The sequence below is a fragment of the Scyliorhinus torazame genome, chromosome 22 (assembly GCF_047496885.1).
Source record: "Scyliorhinus torazame isolate Kashiwa2021f chromosome 22, sScyTor2.1, whole genome shotgun sequence".
Taxonomy (NCBI): domain Eukaryota; kingdom Metazoa; phylum Chordata; class Chondrichthyes; order Carcharhiniformes; family Scyliorhinidae; genus Scyliorhinus; species Scyliorhinus torazame.
In genome coordinates this window covers 12645053-12666706 of record NC_092728.1, presented here as the reverse complement: position 1 = coordinate 12666706, position 21654 = coordinate 12645053, and positions in this window count along the sequence as shown.

The following is a 21654-nucleotide window of genomic DNA, read 5'->3' as shown; positions in this document are numbered from 1 at the left end:
GGCTTACGAGGAGAGGTTGAGTAGACTGGGACTGTACTCGTTGGAATTTAGAAGGTTGAGGGGGGCATCTTATAGAAACATATAAAATTATGAAGGGAATAGATAGGATAGATGCGGGCAGGTTGTTTCCACTGGTGGGTGAAAGCAGAACTAGGGGGCATAGCCTCAAAATAAGGGGAAGTAGATTTAGGGCTGAGTTTAGGAGGAACGTCTTCACCCAAAGGGTTGTGAATCTATGGAATTCCTTGCCCAGTGAAGCAGTAGAGGCTCCTTCATTAAATGTTTTTAAGATAAAGATAGATAGTTTTTTGAAGAATAAAGGGGTTAATGGTTATGGTGTTCGGGCCGGAAAGTAGAGCTGAGTCCACAAAAGATCAGCCATGATCTCATTGAATGGCGGAGCAGGCTCGAGGGGCCAGATGGCCTACTCCTGTTCCTAGTTCTTATGTTCTTATGTTCTAAGATGAACTCACATATGCAACATAAAAACACTACAAGCTAAACTACACCTAGCACGACAACAACCTGTACTTAACTTTCAGGCACCCGGATTTGACAGAGGAACAAGGCCTTTGTTCGGATCTTGAAAAGGGCCCAGAGTAGATTCTCAAGAATGATCCCTGGAATGAAGAACTTGTCCGATGAGGAACGTTTGAGGATTCCAGGTCTGTACTTGGAGTTTAGAAGGATTAGAAGTGATCTTATTGAAACTTACAAGATACTGCGCGGCCTGAATAGCGTGGACGTGGATAGGATGTTCCACTGTTTGGAAAAACTAGAACCAGAGGACACCATCTCAGACTTAAGGCACGATCCTTTAAAACAGAGATGAGGAGAAATTTCTTCAGCCGGAGTGTGTTGTATCTGTGGAACACTTTGCCGCAGAAGGCTGTGGAGGTCAAATCTTTGAGTGTCTTTAAGACAGAGATCGGTAGATTCTTGATTAATAAGGGGATCAGGGGTTATGGGGAGAAGGCAAGTGAGTAGGGATGAGAAAATATCAGCCATGATTGAATGGCCGAGCAGATTCGATGGGCCAAGTTGACAAATATAAATTTCTTTACCCGTCAGTCTGGCCTCAATAAAAGTCGAGATGGATTTGCAGGGACAGCATTAGTTATTTTATTTGACTTGCAAGTCTGTCTCAATTCACAGAGGCACAAAACACATCTTGCTTTGTATACCTCCGGAATCAAGTGAATGTGTAAGACAAAGAAATCCCTACTGATACACACAAATGGCATCAGGTTTCACATACACGATTCCCATAGGTCATCCTATACCCCTCCTTACCTGGCCATACATCCTAATTGGCTCACTTCCAATCCCTTCCTCTGGCCCCCTATTACCCAGCATCCTTGTCTCCTCCTTTGCTGGACACACCTCCTCCTTGCTTTGCCATGCGGTCTGAAATCCTTTGTCTGTGAACTCACCAGGATGAGACTGGCCTATCTCTACATTACAGTAACTAATACCTCAAAGTAACTATTTTATATCACATTCGTCAAGGTGGCCTAATTCTGCTCCTATGTCTGATGGTCTTATTATACCAGGCTGTGATGCAGCCGGTCAGCTTTGCCAGTCGAGAGGCTGACAAGCTGCGGCCACAGATCAGCCCTGCCCTCAGCCCAGACACACTCATCCCAGCCAACGAGATGGCAGCACGGAGAGCGGTACCCTGAATCACGGACGCAGAGCTCGAGACCCTGCTGGATGCCGTGGAGGAGCGGAGGGCTACCCTCTACCCCGGGGAGGGAGGGAGGCTGCCACCCGCCGCCGCACACAGAGCCTGGAGCAGGTGTCAGAGGTCATCAAGGCCGTGGGCCACCACCAGGACCGGTCAACAGTGCCGATAGAAGCTGCATCAGCTCCTCAGGGTGGTCAGGGTGAGTAGGCAGCACCGCGACCCTGGCACCAACCCCCGTCTCACACACACCATTACCCCCCCTTCCCCCCCCCCCCCCTTGAAGTTCTGACTTCTTTACCTATTTCTCCTGGTACACATCAGAAAATTTTACCCACACAAGTAAATTCTTTAAAGATATCTGGCACCTTCTCATCAATCACCTCTTGTACAGGTTGTACATTCTTTGTCATCTCCTTCCCTTCAATTGGACTTTCCTTTCCCACTTTAACAAACCTCACTGGCTTATACTGTTTTACCACATCAGCCGTCCCAGTGCTTTTCTTCAACCCCCAACACTGTGACTTTGCATGGCCTGGTTCATTTCTCTTCCACCCTCCTGGATTTCTTTTTTAATCCGAGGGACACTCTCCTTATTATCTCCCATCAGATCCCCTTTACCTTCACCGCCTGAGTATTTCTCCTTTCCCCAGTTTCTATCCCTCACAGGCTGAAACTGATGTCGGAAACCAAACTTTGATTTATTAACTAATTAAAAATCATCTGCCATTTCTGCTGCTAATCCTGCAGTTTTAACCCTCTGCTCTTCCACATGAGTTCTCACTACATCAGAAAATACATTTTTATCCACCTCCAAAATTATAATTTCTCTAATATCTTCATACGTTTGGTCTATGTTCAAAGCCCTTATCCACCACTCAAAATTACTCGGTTTGATCCTTTCAAACTCGATTTATGTCTCCCCAGGCTCTTTCCTTAAATCTCTAAACCTTTGTCTGTAGGCTTCAGGCGAAATGCACAGAAGATGGATTTTTTCACCTCCTTATACGTGCCAGATATCTCCTCTGATAGTGATGCAAATACTCCACTCGCTCTACCTACCAACTTTGTTTGAATCAGTAATACCCACATGTCCTGTGGCCATTTTAGTAGTTTAGCTACCTCCTCAAATGAAATGTAAAAGGCTTCTACATCCTTCTCATCAAACCTTGGCAATGCTTGAATATATTTCAATAGATCCCCACCAAGCTTTCGGCTATGACGCTCTTGCTCACTAACCTGATCACTATGTCAGACTGTAAGTTTCTCTTTACCTCCGCCTATTTTAACTGACTTTCACGTTTCATGGCCAGTTTCGAAAGTTCAAAGTCTCTCTCTTTTTCTTTTTCCGCTCTCTTTTTCTCTTTCCCTGATCTGTACCTCCCTTTCTCTCACTTTCTGTTCTGCTAGGGCTATTCATTCTTTTTTCCTTTCCTCTCTCTACTTTTCTTTTTCCCTGATCTGTACCTGCCTTTCTCTTTCTTATTGTTCTGCTGGGGCTATTCGTTCTTTTTCATTTTTTCCCTCTCCTTTTATTTTTCCCTGATCTGTACCTACCTTCCTCTTTCTTTTCCCCTCATTTTGTATTCAAGGTGCTTTAATTCTTTTTCATGTTCAAGCTGCTTGATCTGTAATCGAATTCTTGCCATTTCCAAAGATTCTGACTGTGTCTCAGGCAATTGTAAATGCTCAGCTACTGCCGCAATGAACTCTTCTTTTCGTACTTTGTCAGGTAATGTTAACTGCAATGAATTTCAAAAATCTAAAAGCATTTTCTTCGTCTCTGTTTGCAATGGACTGTGTGTGACCTTCTCCACCCCCAAAAACCTACGAGCCTCTGAAAGAGCCATTGTCCACAACACACTCCCTATTTGAACTTGAATACAATTCTGAAAAGCAAACATAAATATGCTTACCCCTCACTGTCTTTAAGTTCACTCAGAAAACCCAGTCACGAAAGATAGGCTTTTACCCCGGACGAGCCCCCAATATGTTATGGGCCAGGTTTTGGAAAACCCCAAAGTATATCATGGTGTTCACCTGACTGACAACTGTTTCTTGAATTTGGCTAGGGTGAGCACAAGAGCCTACCTTTCAGGTGTTATTCAACAAATTTCTTAGGCTTTTAAACAAAAAACAACCTTTATTCCACGGATTTAGTTGTTTGTATAAACACACACGGTAAGAGTTTTTATCAACTACAACCACAACGGCCGCACACAGCTACTGTAATCTGTGTATTACCCTTAATGAATTCCCCCTTAACTGTTCCAATTCAATAACAAAATCCAAGTTAAACCAGAAACCCCTTTTCAGAGATGTGGCCCAGCACACAACATTCTTACTGGTATAAGACTTGTTAGCGATGCTCTGTTCTTTTCAAACAGAGGGTTAGAATTCCTTCCAGAAAACATTGGTCTCTTTTAAGTTACCAAGCAGTCTGAAAATAGCTTTTAAAATGAAGATAGATAGAGACTTCTTTCAACCTGTGCAGTTCAAACCAGCCCCAAACCAAAAACGAATGTAAAGCCCACAGAGCCACAGCCCAGCTACACCCACACAATGACATCACTGAAGCCATGTGATCAGCCAAAAAAATTGCTTGAATGGGCACTCTCATGACAGTAGGGATGTGTTTAAATGTATTAAAGTACTGCCAATGTTTGATGAGAAAGGTGTGAAAGACTTTGAAAAAAAAATTCTAATCTGTTATTACACCCTGGGCAAGTTGGGCAGTCCACTCCAGCCACATAGACCCCAGAGACCAACATAACTGCATGAACCAATAACTTGCATTTTCCAAAGATCTTTTCCGATGATCTTTAACCGTTGACTGCTCCAATGAGTTACAGACACCAAATTTATAAGTAAAACATTAACAAACTGTTTATTCATAAAAAGAGGAAAAGGTTTCCAATATATATACATATTGTTAAGGGCGAGGCGTTTTCTGAACCCCAATATGTATCATGGAGTTCAACCAACCTCTCCCTTTAATGGATTTGTTGCTTTTCCGAGCACACGGCTTTTTTCCTTGGCCTGGGTTACAATTATGGACACGTGGGTTTTTAAACACAAAACACTGTTTATTCCATGAACTCAACTTAACATCTGAATTAAACATTGGATCTTTTAACAACCCTTACATCAAAGATAACTCAGAAAATATTGCAACAGTAAATAACTCCTTAAAATGTTTCTTCAAACTTCCAAGAGACCTAACACCTTTAAATAGAATCACATCAGGTTAAAGGCTATATATGTTTTCTGTAGAATGGCAGAGATATATATGCTTGGTTGACTTCAGCTCCAGCACCTTGCTTTTTCTTCCTGCAGCTCTGTGGAAACACACAGACACACCCAAGCTGCTTTCTCAAACCTGGCTTTCTCCCTTCAAGCAGATCACAGCAAATCAGAACTTCTCAAGCTGCTGTCTCAAACTGTCTTTCTACTTTCAAACTGCTCTCAGCAAAACCAGCAAGGCACTTTTTAGCTGCTCTCAGCAAAACCAGCCAGGCACTTTTCAAACTACAAAACCCAACTGCAAAATGGTTGACCTGAGCTCAGCCCCACCCACTCTCTGACATCACTGGTTTCTTAAAGGTACTTTGCTTAAACATCCATGTCTTAAAGGTACACTCACATGACAATATCTAAAGAAATAACAGAACAAAGGTATATCAGTCTACCTAATCTCCAAACCTCATCCCACCCTCTACCCGGACACATATAACACAGGCACAAGGTAAGGCATGGTGTGGATTAAGAAATGGGGATTAAAGGGCAGGTTTGAGATGAGTCTTCACTGCTGTGGTTGCGGCCTCAGGGATATAGATTTATTCAAGATCTTCAGGTTGGCGCAATTCTGTCCTTCGACCATCAGATGGCATTTTACCAACGAGTTTCAAGTTGGTGTAATTCTGCTCTGCAGCCCACAGATGGAGCTAGGTATAAGGCTGTTAAAATCAGTGCAATTCTCGTCCCCGGCCATCAGATGGTGCTGTATACAGGATGCTCAGATTGATGCACTTCTGCCATTCTACCACCAGATGGAGCTTTCGCCTCCCTGTCAGATTAATAAAACTTTGGCCCTGGAATTAGTAGTCTTTTAATGACCTGATTCTTGATTTGGGCAGCACGGGAGCATGGTGGTCAGCACAGTTGCTTCACAGCTCCAGTGCTCCCAGGTTTGATTCCCGGCTTGGGTGCGGAGTCTGCACGTCCTCCTCGTCTTTGCGTGTGTTTCCTCCGGGTGCTCTGGTTTCCTTCCACAGTCCAAAGATGTGCGTGTTAGGTGGATGGGCCATGCAAAAATTGCCCTTAGTCTCCATAAAAATGGTTAATAGGGCTTACTGGGTTACGGGGATAGGGTAGAGACGTGGTCTTGAGTAGGGTGCTCTTTGTAACGGCCGGTGCAGACTCGATAAGGCAAATGGCCTCCTTCTGCACTCTAAATTCTTTGATCGATGAAGAATCTGGCGGTTTTGATCACAAATTCTCCCACCTTATGCTTCAATTGTGAGCTCTTTCCAGCCCTTCCGATATCGAGTTAAAAGGTTACAGACCTGGTGAATGAGTGCTTGTTTTCTTACTCCAGAAGCCGTCCACAAACGTGGGTGCTGTCTGCTTCACCAATCACAGACAACGATAGGAGATGACTGAAAATTCCACATACACTGATTGGTTGCTTGCCAAGTCTACCAAACTACATCACAGGTTCTGCCACAGAACCTAGAGGGAACGTTGTGGCCTGGCCCAACAGGACAGGGGTGTTCCAGTTCTGCCTCAAATCTGTAATGTTATCCGAAATTGCAAAGGGTGCAGTAATGTGTAGCAGCTAACCAGAAGACAGTAGACAGCAGGAAAGGGATAAAAGTGGGACACATGGCAGTTAAAAGGTTTTACAACACTATCCTAACAAATTTCAGAAGTGGCTAAACAATTGAAAATGCCAAAAACCGTGTGGGTAGCGTTGGTTTGACGAATGTTTGTAGGTAGAGCTGGTGAAGTGTTTGCATCTCTATCAGAGGAGGTATCTGGGGATGACGATGAGGTGAGAAAAGCCTTATTAGGTGCATATGAACTGGTGCCAGAATCCCACAGCCAGAAGTCTAGAAATCTAAGGAAAGAACCAGGTCAGACATAAATGGAATTCGAAAGAATAAAATAAAATAATGGTGATAGGTGGGTAAGAGCATTAAAAATACACCAAACATGTGACGCTCTTCGTGAAGCGATCATTTTGGAGGAATTTAAAGATTCACGTACCAGCCTCCCCGAACAGGTGCCGGAATGAGGTGACTAGGTGCTTTTCACAGTAACTTCATTTGAAGCCGACTTGAGACAATGAGCGATTTTCATATCATTTCAGTTCACGCAGTAAAAGCTAAGGGTTAAAAATGCTAGACAGGCAGCAGAAATGGGAGATGATTTGGTTTTAGTTCACAAAACAAAGTGCGTTTCAACGTCAGATTGAACCTGTGAAGGCTAGAAACTGGGGAGGTCAGAACTACACAGGTATCCAAGTCAAAGGAGGACACGTTGGTGATGTTAAAGTGAGTTTGCCTTAGGTTGAAAAGGAAACCTCTGATAGTGGGAAGGAGGTAAGAAAACTTAAGTGTTTTCATTGTAATAAAGTTGGACACACAATGTTGCGGTGTTGGTGAAAAGTACTGGGGAGACTGACTCGTTAAAGCAAGATACGGCAGTGGGACTAATTGCTGCACTATCCTCCTAATTCTAACCTAACTGGCACGTGGCACAGGGAGTAATCCTGAGATTACAAAACTAGATTTAATTCTTTTCAGCTTACTGCCTAACTCCCTGAACTCCTTCTGCGGGACCTCGTCACTCTTACTTCCTATTTCATTTGTACCTATGTAAACTACGACCTCTGGCTGTTCATCCTCCCCCTTCAGGATGTCCTTTGTTCGTTCAGGGACATCCTTGACCCTGGCACCAGGGAGGCAGCATACCATCCTGGAGTCTCTTTCACTTCCGCAGAAGCGCCTATAAATGCCTCTTACTATAGAGCCCCCTATAACTATCACTCTCGTGCATTTTGCCCTCCCCTGCTGAGCAACAGAGCCAGTTAAGGTGCCACAGTTCTGGTTGCTGTTTTCCCGCTGATAGGCTCTGTCCCTCAACACTATCCAAAATAATATGCCTGTTAGAGAGGGGGACAGCCACTGGGGATTCCTGCACAGACTGCCTGACCTTTCTAGCGGTCACCCATCTGTCTGCCTGCACCTTGGGTGTGACCACGTCTCTATAACTCCTATCTATGACGCTGATGATAATGTATTAATCATTCTTCCTAAGGAGAGGGGATGTAGTTTATTTTGTTATTTTGTTACTGAATGATTGTTTGTATATTGTTAAGTGTATCCTGATTTGAATACAAATATTTTATAAAAGTAATGCGGAGAGTAACAGTGGAATCTCCAGGTGGGTAAGCAGCTAATAGTGGGGTACAAACAACAAGGATCACTGCTAAAGCCACAGCAATTGCTGCATAATGCCCTTGTCGCCATTCACCCTCAATAATAATCGCTTATTGTCACAAGTAGGCTTCAATGATGTTACTGTGAAAAGCCCCTAGTCGCCACATTCCAGCGTTGATTCACCTGAGGAAGAAGCTGTGCTCCGAAAGCTAGTGATTCGAAACAAACATGTTGGATTTTAACCTGGTGTTGTAAGACTTCTTACTAAGCTATCCCCTAGTGGAGAATGCCAGAATCACAAACACACCTTTTCTGATCAAACCCCTGGTGGAGAATGTAAGACTCACACACACGCACATCTTTACCAATCTTCCCGTTGTGACGAATGTCAGAATCACACACATACCTTTACCAATCTACCCCCAGTGGCGAATATTAGTATCACACACACACAGACACACAGACACACACATACATTTACCAATCTTCCCTGAGTGAAGAATGCCAGAATCACACACATACTTTTACAAATCTACCCCCTAGTGGAGAATGTCGGCATTACACACACCTTTCCCCATCTACCCCCTAGTACAAAATGACAGAATCTCACACACACCTTTTCTGATCTACCCCCTAGTGGAAAATGTCAGAATCACGCGCACACCTTTACCAATCTACCCGCTGATGTGTTGGGTGTTCTGGATCACATACAGGTCACCAACACTTCAAATATTGCAACACTATTTTATTGAAGCATTAACTATTTAAACATACTTAGACTGTGGGTTAATACGATACTAGTTTTAACTAAAGACCTTTGCCTTGTCCTAACCAGTCGAAGCACTCAGCACATGGTGAATGTCTGTGTTGCAGGCTATGAGCTCTGTCCTCCTGGCTAGCGACTACTCGAATGAGCGGGAACTCTGATGCCCCTGTCTTTATAGTGCGTGTGCTCTCACTGGTGATTGGCTGCGGTGTTGTGTGTGTTGATTGGTCCCACTGTGTGTCCATCAGTGTGTGTCTGCACCATGATATACTGGTGTATATTATGACATCCCCCCTTTTATAAAAAAATGTACCTGCGTGACAATAAATAGTGTGTGGTGAATGTTCCTGACTACGTGTGTGCGAAATATTTACAGGACTATGTACATAAAAACTAAGCGATTTACGTGGGAAGGTGCCTGGTGCAGAAAAACAGAGTGTCACGAGAATAACGAGATGAAGACTATGTACATACCACTTGAACGTTTAAACGGAAGAAAAGAACAGATCATAAAGTCCATAAGTCCACAAAGTTCACAAATTAAGTCTCTGAGGTGGGCGACAAATTCTGGTTGACCGCCTCAAGGGTGGGTTGGGAGCCGCCGGCTGAGGAGCGGGCTGGACTGCGTCAGAGTGAGGAGGATGCAGAGTGACCGAAATCTCTGCATAGTCCAGCTCAGGGGCAACAGGAGGGCGTGGTATCGGTGGAGGATCACGTAGCGAGCGCGGAACGAGACGAAGGGCACGTTGATTGCTGCGCAGAATGGAGCCGTCCTGCAGACGAACCAGGAACGAGCGGGAGTCACCTGCCGAAGAACCACAGCGGTTGCAGACCATCCACCATCCGGAAGATGGATGCGGACGATGTCATCTGAAGCCAGAGCAGGGAGATCAGCTGCACGGGAGTCGTGAGCCAACTTGTGCTGTGCACGAGACAGTTGCATTCGTTGAAGGACCGGAACGTGGTCGAGGTCTGCGATGTGAATGGACGGCACCGTCGTCCTCAGGGTGCGATCCATGAGCAGCTGAGCTGGCGACAGGCCAGTGGACAGTCGGGCCGAGCGATAGGCCAGCAGGGCGAGGTAGAAATCGGACCCAACATCGGCAGCATTGCAGAGGAGCCGTTTTACTATGTGGACGCCCTTCTCCGCTTTGCCGTTGGATTGGGGGTACAGGGGACTGGATGTCACATGCACAAAGTTGTACCTCCTGGCATTGTTGTAGCTCGTGGTTGGACCATTCCTGGCTTGTGAAGCAGGGGCCATTATCCAACATCACAGTGAGTGGGATGCCGTGCCGATCAAAGGTGTCCTTACAGGCGTGGATGACTGCAGGCGATGTGATGTCCTGTAAACGTACCACCTCCGGTAGGCACTCAGCATATGGTAAATGTCTGTGTTGCAGACTATGAGCTCTGTCCTTCTAGCTAGCTGCAACTCGAATGAGCGGGAACTCTGATGCTCCCTGTCTTTATAGTGCGTGTGCTCTCACTGGTGATTGGCTGCGGTGTTGTGTATGTTGATTGGTCCCACTGTGTGTCCATCAGTGTGTGTCTGCACCATGATATACTGGAGTATATTATGTCACCCGCTAGTGGAGAATGTCAGACTCACACACACACATCTTTACCAATCTTCCCCGAGTGAAGAATGCCAGAATCACACACACACCTTTACCAATCTACCTTCTAGTGGAGAATATTAGAATCACACACAAACCTTTACCAATTTACCCCCTAGTGGAGAATATTAGAATCACACACACACACACACACACACACACACAGACACACACACCTTTACCAGTCTACCCCCTAGTGGAGAATGTCAGAACCACACACACACCTTTACCAATCTACCCCCTTGTGCAGAATGTCAGAATTACAATCACACCGTTATCAATCTACTCCCTAGTGAAGAATGTCACAATCACACACCACCTTTACCGATCTATCGCCTAGTGGAGAATGTCAGAATCTCACACACACCATTCCTAATCCACCCCCTAGTGCAGAATGTCAGAGTCTCACACACACCTTTACCAATCTCCTCAGTGGTGGAGAATGTCAGAATCACACACACATATCGTTCCCAATCTTCCCCTCGTGAAGGATATCAGAATCACACAAACACCTTTACCAATCTTCCACCGAGTGAAGAATGTCAGAATCACACCCATACCTTTACCAATCTACCCCGTAGTGCAGAATGTCAGTATCACACACACACCATTACCGATCGACCCGCTAGCGGAGAATGTCAGAATCACACACACACCTTTTCTGATCGAACCCCTAGTGGAGAATGTCAGAATCACACACATATCTTCACCAATCTGCCCCCTTGTGGAGAATGTTAGAATCACACACACACAAACACCTTTACCAATCTTCCACCGAGTGAAGAATGTCAGAATCACACCCATACCTTTACCAATCTACCCCGTAGTGCAGAATGTCAGTATCACACACAGACCTTTACCAATCTACCCCGTAGTGCAGAATGTCAGAATCACACACAGACCTTTACCAATCTACCCGCTAGCGGAGAATGTCAGACTCACACACATATCTTCACCAATCTGCCCCCTTGTGGAGAATGTTAGAATCACACACACATCTTTACCAATCTACCCCCTAGTGGAGAATGTCAGAATCAAACACACGCCTTTCCCAAACCATCCTGTCGCGGAGAATGTCAGAATCACACACACACCTTTACCAAACTACCCCCTACTGAAGAATGTCACAATCACACACAGAGCTTTCCCAATCTACCCCCTAGTGGAGAATGTCAGAATCACACACACACTCTTTTACCAAACTACCCCCTTGTGTAGAACGTCCGAATCACAATTACACCTTTATCAATCTACCCCCTAGTGATGAGTGTCAGAATCACACACCACCTTTACCGATGTACCACCTAGTGGAGAATGTCAGAATCACAAACAAACCGTTCCCAATCTACCCCCTAGTGAAGAATGTCAGAATCACACACACACCTTTGAAAATGAAAATCGCATATTGTCACAAGTAGGCTTCAAATGAAGTTACTGTGAAAAGCCCCTAGTCGCCACATTCCGGCCGGCACCTGTTCGGAGAGGCAGGTACAGGAATTGAACCATGCTGCTGGCCTATCTTGGTCTGCTTTCAAAGCCAGCGATTTAGCCCTGTGCTATACCAGCCCATACTTTGTCAATCAACCCCTGAGTGAAGAATGTCAGAATCACACGCACGCCTTTACAAATCTACCCTCTAGTGGAGAATGTCAGAATCGCACACACACCTTTACCGATCTACCCCCTAGGGGAGAATGTCAGAATCACACACACACATTTACCAATCAACCCCCTAGTAGAGAATGTCAGAATGACACAGACACCTTTACCAATCTACCCCAATGGAGAATGTCAGAATCACACACACACACCTTTACCAATCTATCCCCTAGTGGAGAATGCCAGAATCACACACACACCTTCAGAATTCTACCCACTGGTGCAGAATGTCAGAATCTCGCACACAACCTTTGTGATCGGACCCCTCGTGGAGAATGTCAGAATCGCACACACACCTTTACCAATCAACCCACAAGTGCAGGATGTCAGAATCTCACACACACCTTTAACAATCTACCCCTGAGTGAAGAATGTCAGAATCACGCACACACCTTTACCAATCTACCCCCTAGTGGGGAATGTACGAATCACACACACACCTTTAACAATCTACGCTCTCGTGAAGAATGTCAGAATCTCACACACGCCTTTTCTGATCGAACCACTAGTGGAGAATGTCAGAATCACGCACACGCTCCTTTACCAATGTATCCCTTTGTGCAGAATGTCAGAAACACAATCACACCTTCACTGATCTACCCCCTAGTGGAGAATGTCAGAATCACACACCGCCTTTACTGATCAACCACCCCAGTGGAGAATGTCACAATCAGACTCACCTTTCCCAATCTACTCCCTAGTGAAGAATGTCAGAATCACACTCCACCTTCACTGATCTACCCCCTAGTGGAGAATGTCAGAATCACACACCGCCTTTACTGATCAACCACCCCAGTGGAGAATGTCACAATCAGACTCACCTTTCCCAATCTACCCCATAGTGAAGAATGTCAGAATCACGCACACACCTGTACCAATCTACCCCCTAGTGAAGAATGTTAGAATCACTCACACACCTTTCCCAATCTACCCCCTAGTGAAGAATGTCAGAATCACGCACACACCTTTCCCAATCTCCCCCCCCCCCCAGTGAAGAACGTCAGAATCACGCACGCACCTTTCCCAATCTACCCCGAGTGAAGAATGTCAGAATCACACGCACACCTTTACCGATCGACATCTAGAGGAGAATGTCAGAATCACACACACACCTGTACTAATGTACCCCCTAGTGGAGAATGTCAGAATCACACACACATCTCTGGCAATCTACCCCCTCGTAGAGAATGTCAGAAACACACACACACCTTTACCAATCTATTCCCCAGTGAAGAATGTCAGACTCACACACACACCTTTACCAATCCACGCCCAATGGAGAATGTCAGAATCACACACACAACTTTGCCAATCTATTCCGCTGTGGAGAAAATGAAATTAAATGAAAATCGCTTATTGTCACAAATAGGCTTCAAATGAATTTACTGTGAAAAGGCCCTAGTCGCCACATTCCGGCGCCTGTTCGGGGAGGCTGGTACAGGAATTGAACCGTGCTGCTGGCCTGTATTGGCCTGCTTTCAAACTAGCGATTTAACCCTGTGCTAAACAGCCCCTAATGTTGGAATCACACACACCTTTACCAATCTACCCCCAGTGGAGAATGATGGAATCACACACACTCACCTTTACTGATCTACCCCCTAGTGGAGAATGTTGGAATCACACACCCACACCTTTACCAATCTACCGCCCTCCCCCCCAGCGGAGAAGGTTTGAATCACACATATATTGCTGTTTGGGATCTTGCTGTGCCACAGATGATTGTGTGTGGATTCCTACAAGACAGCAAGTCGCAGAAACAGATAGAGATATAAAGCCTGCTGGAAGTGGCAGATTTGATGCAGTGGGAGAGACACAGCCTGTTGGTGCTGGGGGTGGACTGGGGAGGGGTTTACGAAGGGTGAGTGTCTCTACTTTAACTCAGTGTTCTGGTGGTCCTGGGAGGGAGTGGGTGGGAGGGGGAGATTGTACTATCTCCGCCTCTCTGTCTGTCTGTCTCTGTCTAAACGCTCGTCACATTTTAAAGTGTTCAACAAAGCTGACTGCTGACTGAGGCCTGTTCCGCAGGCTTCACCCAGGGCACATTGTGTCTGGTTATTACCCCAAACAGGGTTTAATTTGTGAAGGACAAATAGAGCGTGAGTGATGGAGGGAGGGGATAGAGATGTAAATGTGGAAGGTAGGGAGAGACAGAATGGGGTGGCAAGGTGGCACAGTGGTTAGCACTGCTGCATCACAACTGCAGGGACCGAGGTTCAATTCTGGCCTCGGGTGACTGTGGAGTTTGCAATTTTTCCCCGTGTCCTTATGGGTTTCCACCAGGTGCTCCGGTTTCCTCCCACAGCCACAAAGATGTGCAGTTAGGTGGAATGGCCATGCTAAATTTCCCTTAGTGTCTAAAAAGGTTATGTGGGGTTAGTTATGGGGATAGGGTGGAGGTGTGGGCTTAAGTAGGGTGTTTTTTCCAAAAGCCAGTGCAGACCTGTTGGGCTGAATCTCCCTGTCTCTTTCTCTCCAGACTTCCTAACCATCCCAGGCTCGCTCTCTCTCTCTCTCCAGCTACCTCTCCCCAAATGTCCTCTTCAATAAAATGATAAAAACACCAAAGTGATTCGTCGTTATTTGAATTGGGAGTGTGGTGATGGTGGGTGAGGGGGGGGGGGGGGGTGGTTGGTGGGTGGGGGGGGGGGGGTGGTTGGTGGGTGGGGGGGGGGTTGGTGGGGGGGGGGTGCGTTGTGGGTGGAAAGTATATGTGTGTGTGTGGGGGGAGTTGGGGGGTGCAGGCGAGGTTGTTAAGAGAGACGCAGGATCTGGGTTGTTCTCCTATGGCCATGTCCCTCGCGGTCTGGTTCATGGGATCCTGCTGTGCACTGCAACATGCAAAATGCTTCCACTGCATTCCCGAGGTCCCTGGAATTGAATCTCTAAAGTGTGTAAAGGATTGTTTACAATCCCCAAATTAGTGTTTGTGTCTTATTCCCAATGAGGCAGTAACACAGCCGCAGTTGGCAGATTAAACACAAGAGGGAGACACACAGGCTCTCAGCGAGATGCTCCATTACTTTTGCCAACTGGCCACCATTTGGCGAATGTCTCCCTCTGTCCATTTAGATTTTATTTAAAAGTAATAAGAGCTGATTTGCAATAAATTGCCATTGTGGGGCCGTATTTATAAAATGGGTTCTATAAAACTGTGAATGTGACCGGAGGGCAGCACGGTATCACAAGTGGAGCACTGTGGCTTCACTGCGCCAGGGTCCCGGGTTTGATTCCTGACTTGGGTCGCTGTCTGTGCGGAGTCTGCACGTTGTGCCCGTGTCTGCGTGGGTTTCCTCCGGGTGCTCCGGTTTCCACCCACATGTCCCGAAAGACATGCTGTTCTGTGAATTGGGCATTCTGAATTCTTCCTCTGTGTACCCGAACAGACGCCAGAATGTGGCGACTAGGGGCTTTTCACAGAAACTTCATTGCAGTGTTAATGTAAGTCTAATTATGACAATTAAGATGATTATTATTATTATCAGCAGGGTAGAATGTTGGAGGGGGAGAATTTTGGAGGAGGGACGGATTGGCAGTGGGGCAGGTTATTCCTGATTGGCTTGTGACTTGCAGTCAGCAGGAGGAGCTCCCTGATTGGTGTACCCATCTGACAGTCAGCACGTTAAGCTCCTCGATAGGCTGGGAGGTTGTCAGTGAGTGGCTGGAGCTGCTGAGTGGCTGAGGGGTGTCAGTAAGCTCAGCCGTGATTCTCTGTCAGTTCGTCTTGCTTTTTCATGAATTGAATAATTGATGTAACCGGATATTTCACCGCGATCTTGATCTGCTCCCTGAACCTGGACTGAGTCACCGCATAAATAAATGTGTTTGTGCAGCAATTTAAACTCAGCAGCATATCGCCAACTTGTTGGAAAATAAATTGAGGATTGGTGAGGTAACTGACTTCTGCCAAATCTAAATAGAAACATCTTATAACAAACACCGACCAGAGGAGAATGAAAGTACCAGATATGGTGAAGAGTAAAATAATTGATTTCCTTCTGCTCTCCATCTCCGGGTCACTGCGATTCTCTCCCTTCCTCTGAGTCCTCAGTCCCTGACGGATTCGACTGGTCACTAAAATGTGTCTGACTGTCAGAGCGTTGATCAACAGAATTAAACCGAATGGGAGCAATGGGGTTAAAATCAGATCAAACGAGGAAAATGCAATCCATCGGGGAGCTGTCCAGTAGCTTGCCTTTGTAACACAGAACCAGGGAACATTGTCAATTATCTCTGCGGGTTCCACTGTAAAGTACCAGGGAATGTTTTTTGTGCAAAGCAGGATGCTGGTCGTTGCCAGAATCACAGCCGCAGTTTTCCTGGTGCAGTATTTAGTTTTAAGTTTCTGGCAGCAAATGGCCACAAATCGATCAAAGGTAAAAGTGATGGTGAACCAGACAGAACAATCTGTGACTGCAGTCTGAAGGACATATTTAACACTGCACACAGGGGTGAAGTCCAGGAAACACTGGGGGAAATAATAATAATTCATCCGATTAAGTATCGGGTCCATGATACCAAATAATAGATCTGCCGTTGCCATGGATGCCAGGTAGCAAGTGCTGCAGGTTGAGAGGCCACACTTTCCCCGACACAGGATCGCAATTCCCAGCAAATTGGCTGTCAGAGAAAGGAGGGAAAAGAACCTTTAAATGACTGACTAAACATTCACCGACAGTAAGGTCAGCATTTCAGAATCAATCAAATGGGCAGGGGGTGGATGGGGGGGGGGGCGGGGGGGGGGTGGATGGGTGGTGGGGGGGGGGGGTTGTTGGTGGAGGAGTGGGGCAGATATTAAAATTGCAGACTGGGAAGTAGAAAATGTAACCCGAGCGGTTAAGAAGGGGGAGCTGTCCACAAAACTGTGAACAACAGAACTCTCAGTGTGAAAATATTAATGATTTAAATACCTTTGAGTGAGCGTACATTTTTGTGTTCACCTGTTTTCCAGAGTTAAGTTGGACTTACCGTGTTTCCCAAACCAGATACAAAGATTGTCAAGAGGTAATCTCAACCCTCTCCCACCTAATTATCAGACCCCACCCCGGATTGGTCCTTTCCCTGCACTGAAATCCGAATGGAGTTGGACACCACTCCTGGATTATTGGAATCGTCCATGATTAATGGGAATCTAAAACAGGTTCAGGACCTCCCCATTTCATAATCGGGGCTGCTTGCAACCTGTCCAGTCTCCTGAACATTTGCTGGGTACGTGATTCCCTCTCATACTCATCTTCCAAATTCTGACACCCATCAGAGCACCAGAATCATAGACAAAGAATTTACAGTGCAGAAGGAATCCATTCGGCCCATTGAGTCTGTACCGGCCCTTGGAAAGAGCACCTACTTAAGCCCACACCTCCACCCTATTCCCTAGCCCCCAAATCCCCACCTATCCTTTTTCCAATGGAGGAAACACTACATGGCGCGCTCTTCCAAGGAATAGACACACAATGAACCACAGCCACCTGAACAGAGATTTCCCAGGAATAAACCCCTCCAGATTTAGCCCATCTCCAGTGTGTAGTCATCCTGGAAACAGCCTCCAGGGTTGGACTATTCCGAGGACCCCTATTGCCAGGAATTGACCAACTCCAGTTGCCCAACATTCACACAACTGACTCTTCCAAGGAATAGATCCTCTCCAGCTTCAGGCAAACTCCAGATCACAGAGTTCCCAGGATAGTGTATTTTTCCTGGCATCTCAGCTCTGCCACTTCCTAACTTGAAGGGACACCTTGCCGCTTTAGAATCTACCCAGAAAGTTATCCTCAGAGATAGATCCCTCCAGGTTCAGTCAGTCAAAAGGTACTTTTATCCCAGGGACAGACCATCGCCATGATCCAAACATCCCCAGGTCACGTTATTCCCAGGGATACATCCCCTCCCGGTTTGGAAGCAATCCCTATCAATCTTTTCTCAATTATTTTCCCTCTCCCACATTGGACATTCCCCAATGTTCACTTGCCAGGAATAGACTCTCTCCTGATTCGGACCTGCTGCATTGGATTAGAACAATGGGATGGAACAAAAACAAGGGCGTTAAGATGAGGAGAATGGGCACAGTCTAAAGTTGTTCAAATTAATGTGGAGTTCTGAGGGCAGTAACGTGTCTAATTGGAAGACGAGACGCTGATCCTCCAGCTTACGTCGGGCTTCACTTGAACATTACAGCAGGCCAGACATGTGGGTACCAGAGGGAGGCGCTGCGTTACAATGAGACACAACAGGAAGGTTGGAGTCACTCTTGCTGATTGCAGACGCTCCAGAAAACGGTCACCCAGTTTGCATTTATTGTCCCCAATGTCGAGGAGACAGCATTGGATGAAATGAATACAGTGGGCCAGACATGCAGGGAGCACAAGCGAAAAACTGCTTCAACTGGAAGGAATGTTTGCTGCCTTGAATCCTAATATATTAATAATCTCTTACTGTCACAAATATGCTTCAAAAGAAGTTACTTTGAAAAGCCCCTAGTCGCCACATTCCGGTGTCTGTACGGGGAGGCCTGTACGGGAATTGAACCCACGCTGCTGGCATTATTCTGCATTGTTCTTCATTACAAGCCATCTGTTTAGCCCACTGTGCTATACTATCCCTTTAAAAGCCCCTAATCGCCACATTGCAGCGACTGTTCGGGGAGGCCTGTACGGGAATTGAACCCGTGCTGCTGGGCTTGTTCTGCATTACAAGCCAGCTGTTTAGCCCACTGTGCTAAACCAGCTCCAGTTCCCCTGAGACAGGAGGAGGGAATGGGGAAGTTATGGCACATTCTGCGATTGTACGGTAAGGAGCTATTGAAAGAGGAAGGGGTGTTTGGCGTGATGCAGGAGTGGGCTTGGGTGTCAAGGAGGAGCAGACCAATGAAATGTAAAGAACTTGGTTGGGGGGGGGGGGTGTCATGTGAGGGGGGTTGTTGCAGCGGTGGAGGGGGGGGTAGGTACTGAAGAGAACGGTGAATCTGTGTCCCATCATGGCATCGTGCTGGTGTTGGCAGAAATGGCTAAATAAGTTGGTGCATCCAATCTGAAGGACAAACTAATTTAATTCCAGTTCCTGACCCCCACACAACACAATGCTACACGGGCAGAGAGTCCCAGTAATAGATGGATAATTGGATCAGATAATCCACTCTGGTCAGTGACCCACACTCAGTACCACTCTACACTGACAGATACTTCCAGTAACACTTGTTCACTGCTGTCAGATATTCCACTCTGCTTAGTGACCCACACTCAGCACAATTCTACACTGACAGATACTTCCAGCAATACTTGTTCATTGCTGTCAGATATACCACTCTGGTTACTCACCCATACTCATTGTGATATGATTCTTACTCCCAGTTAACCTTCCTTCAAATAGATTGCCTTCACTGAGATCCAATCTAACATTGCAAAAGATCCCATTAAATACAACAGCTTCATTGGTCGGAGAGCATGTGAGTTACTGCAGAGGTTTATGTTCCGTTGGTGAAAGGGATTAAAACCACAGATTTACACAGCTTCAATGGTGCTGGACACTTACCAGGAACTCCAACAACAGCAAGGATTGTGTAGAATATTTTCTCAGCGAGATATAATGATTCCATCGTTTTCAGTGTGAAGTCATGTGTACCATTGTGCAGCTAGCAGTCTCTCTGTCTTGTACACTGAGCTCTATATTCACAAAGATCTTCCCTTATACTCTGTGGAATTACCTCAGGGATATTCAGGCTGCAACATGGTTTACTTTTTTGAAAAATATGAACAAACAGATGACGACATTTGCATGAGGGAAATAAATTATTTTTTTGTTCGTGAGCGCCCACTTTCCAAACACTGGAATGTGTTGATCACATTGATCAACTAAAAATAGCAGAAAGGATGCTGTCCACTCGCACACCATCAGTCCCAGCTCTAGATCCATCATCGACTGTGACCATTCAGTGATTCAGGTCCAATTGTCAGTGTGTTTCTCTGGCTGGTTCTACTGCACTCAGGGGTGTGTTGCCGATTTTGATGAGTGGAATACTATCCCACTAGCGTCACTAATAACTGTTTCCAATTCTGCACCAGAGGCACCAATAATGTTGCCTTTCTTAATATCGAGTAATATTGCTTTTCAGAGTCGCCAGGTATCAGATGATACCACCACAAGGTTCAACCTGATATTGATCAAAGACCCAACAATCAGTCAGTTCAAGTTCAATAATGGTTTATTTAAACACAAGATGAACTCACACATGCAGCATAACAACACTACAAGCTAAACTGCATCTAACACTCCAACAACCTGTACTTAACTTTCAGGCACCCGGCTTCGACAGAGGAACAAGGCCTTTGTTCGGGTCTGGAATGGGTGGGTCTGGAGAAGTAACTTCGGTTCTGCTGAGCTCATCCGTCTGGTAGCGATCGTTGATCTTGAACCTGCTTCTGGTCGGGGTGCTGCAGGTGGCTTCAGGTATAGGCCGGGCCGAAGAGTGCCGGTGTGCCAGGGCCAAAAGAGATCGAACACATGGCAGTGTCTCTCTTTATCCTTTAGGGTTTCGCTCTCTTTTTGGGCAGTCGTTCGCTTTGGACCCAATAAATCAGCAGGCTTCGATCACTGCCTTCGATTTGAGCCAATAAGGGACGGTTTCCTTGATGGCTGGGCGTGCCCTGAGTAGTCATTGACCTTGGCTGTTTGGGCTTCCTGCGTGAAGGGAGTGGCACCGATGTGTCTGGAATTGTATCTGCTACCTGAGTACAAGTCCTTTGTCCTGGGGAAATGGGTCATTAGAATGCAAATCGGCTAGGGGTTTTGATACTGATTGATTCTCTGTCAGCATATATACATTCAGGCTTTCAGTTTGCCTGAATCCTGTCTTGGCCATATTTCCCTTGAGTCTTTGCAAGTATCCATGTTTACTTTGTAAGTGGCCATCCCAGATGGCTACAGTCCGTCCTCTTGATCCTAAACGCGAAGCATGGTGGATCACAATTCTGATCCTTCATCTGTTCTTTGGGGTGCCGGGTACCGTTGGTCAAGGACAGGTTCTATACTACTCTGTCCTATGTATTGGAGCATTTACCTAAGATTTTAATACATCACATATGCATCAATTCCAAAGGGGCACTATCAAACATCTAATCATTACATATTTAACGTCTTTGCACAAAGGGGAACCTCTAACTGTCCTTACATAAACTGCACTTATGCTGCTAGCTGATAACCACAAAGAACTTATATGACAGTACAAACATTTTAAACGATAGCAGCATCACATTCCAACTTAACTTATTACATTGACCGAGAACGGAAACTTTATTCATCAGAAAGAGTTCAAAAAGCGTGTGAGGTCTGTTGAAGTCCAACAAAGGGTGCTCGGAGTGTATATATCGAGGAGCGGGAGGCTCTCCTTCGCCATTTCCGAAGTCTCAGTGTGTGAACGACACTGCAGAGTATTGCAATAACTACTAGAGCTTCTCCCGTGTATGAGAGGGAATACAATTTTACTATATT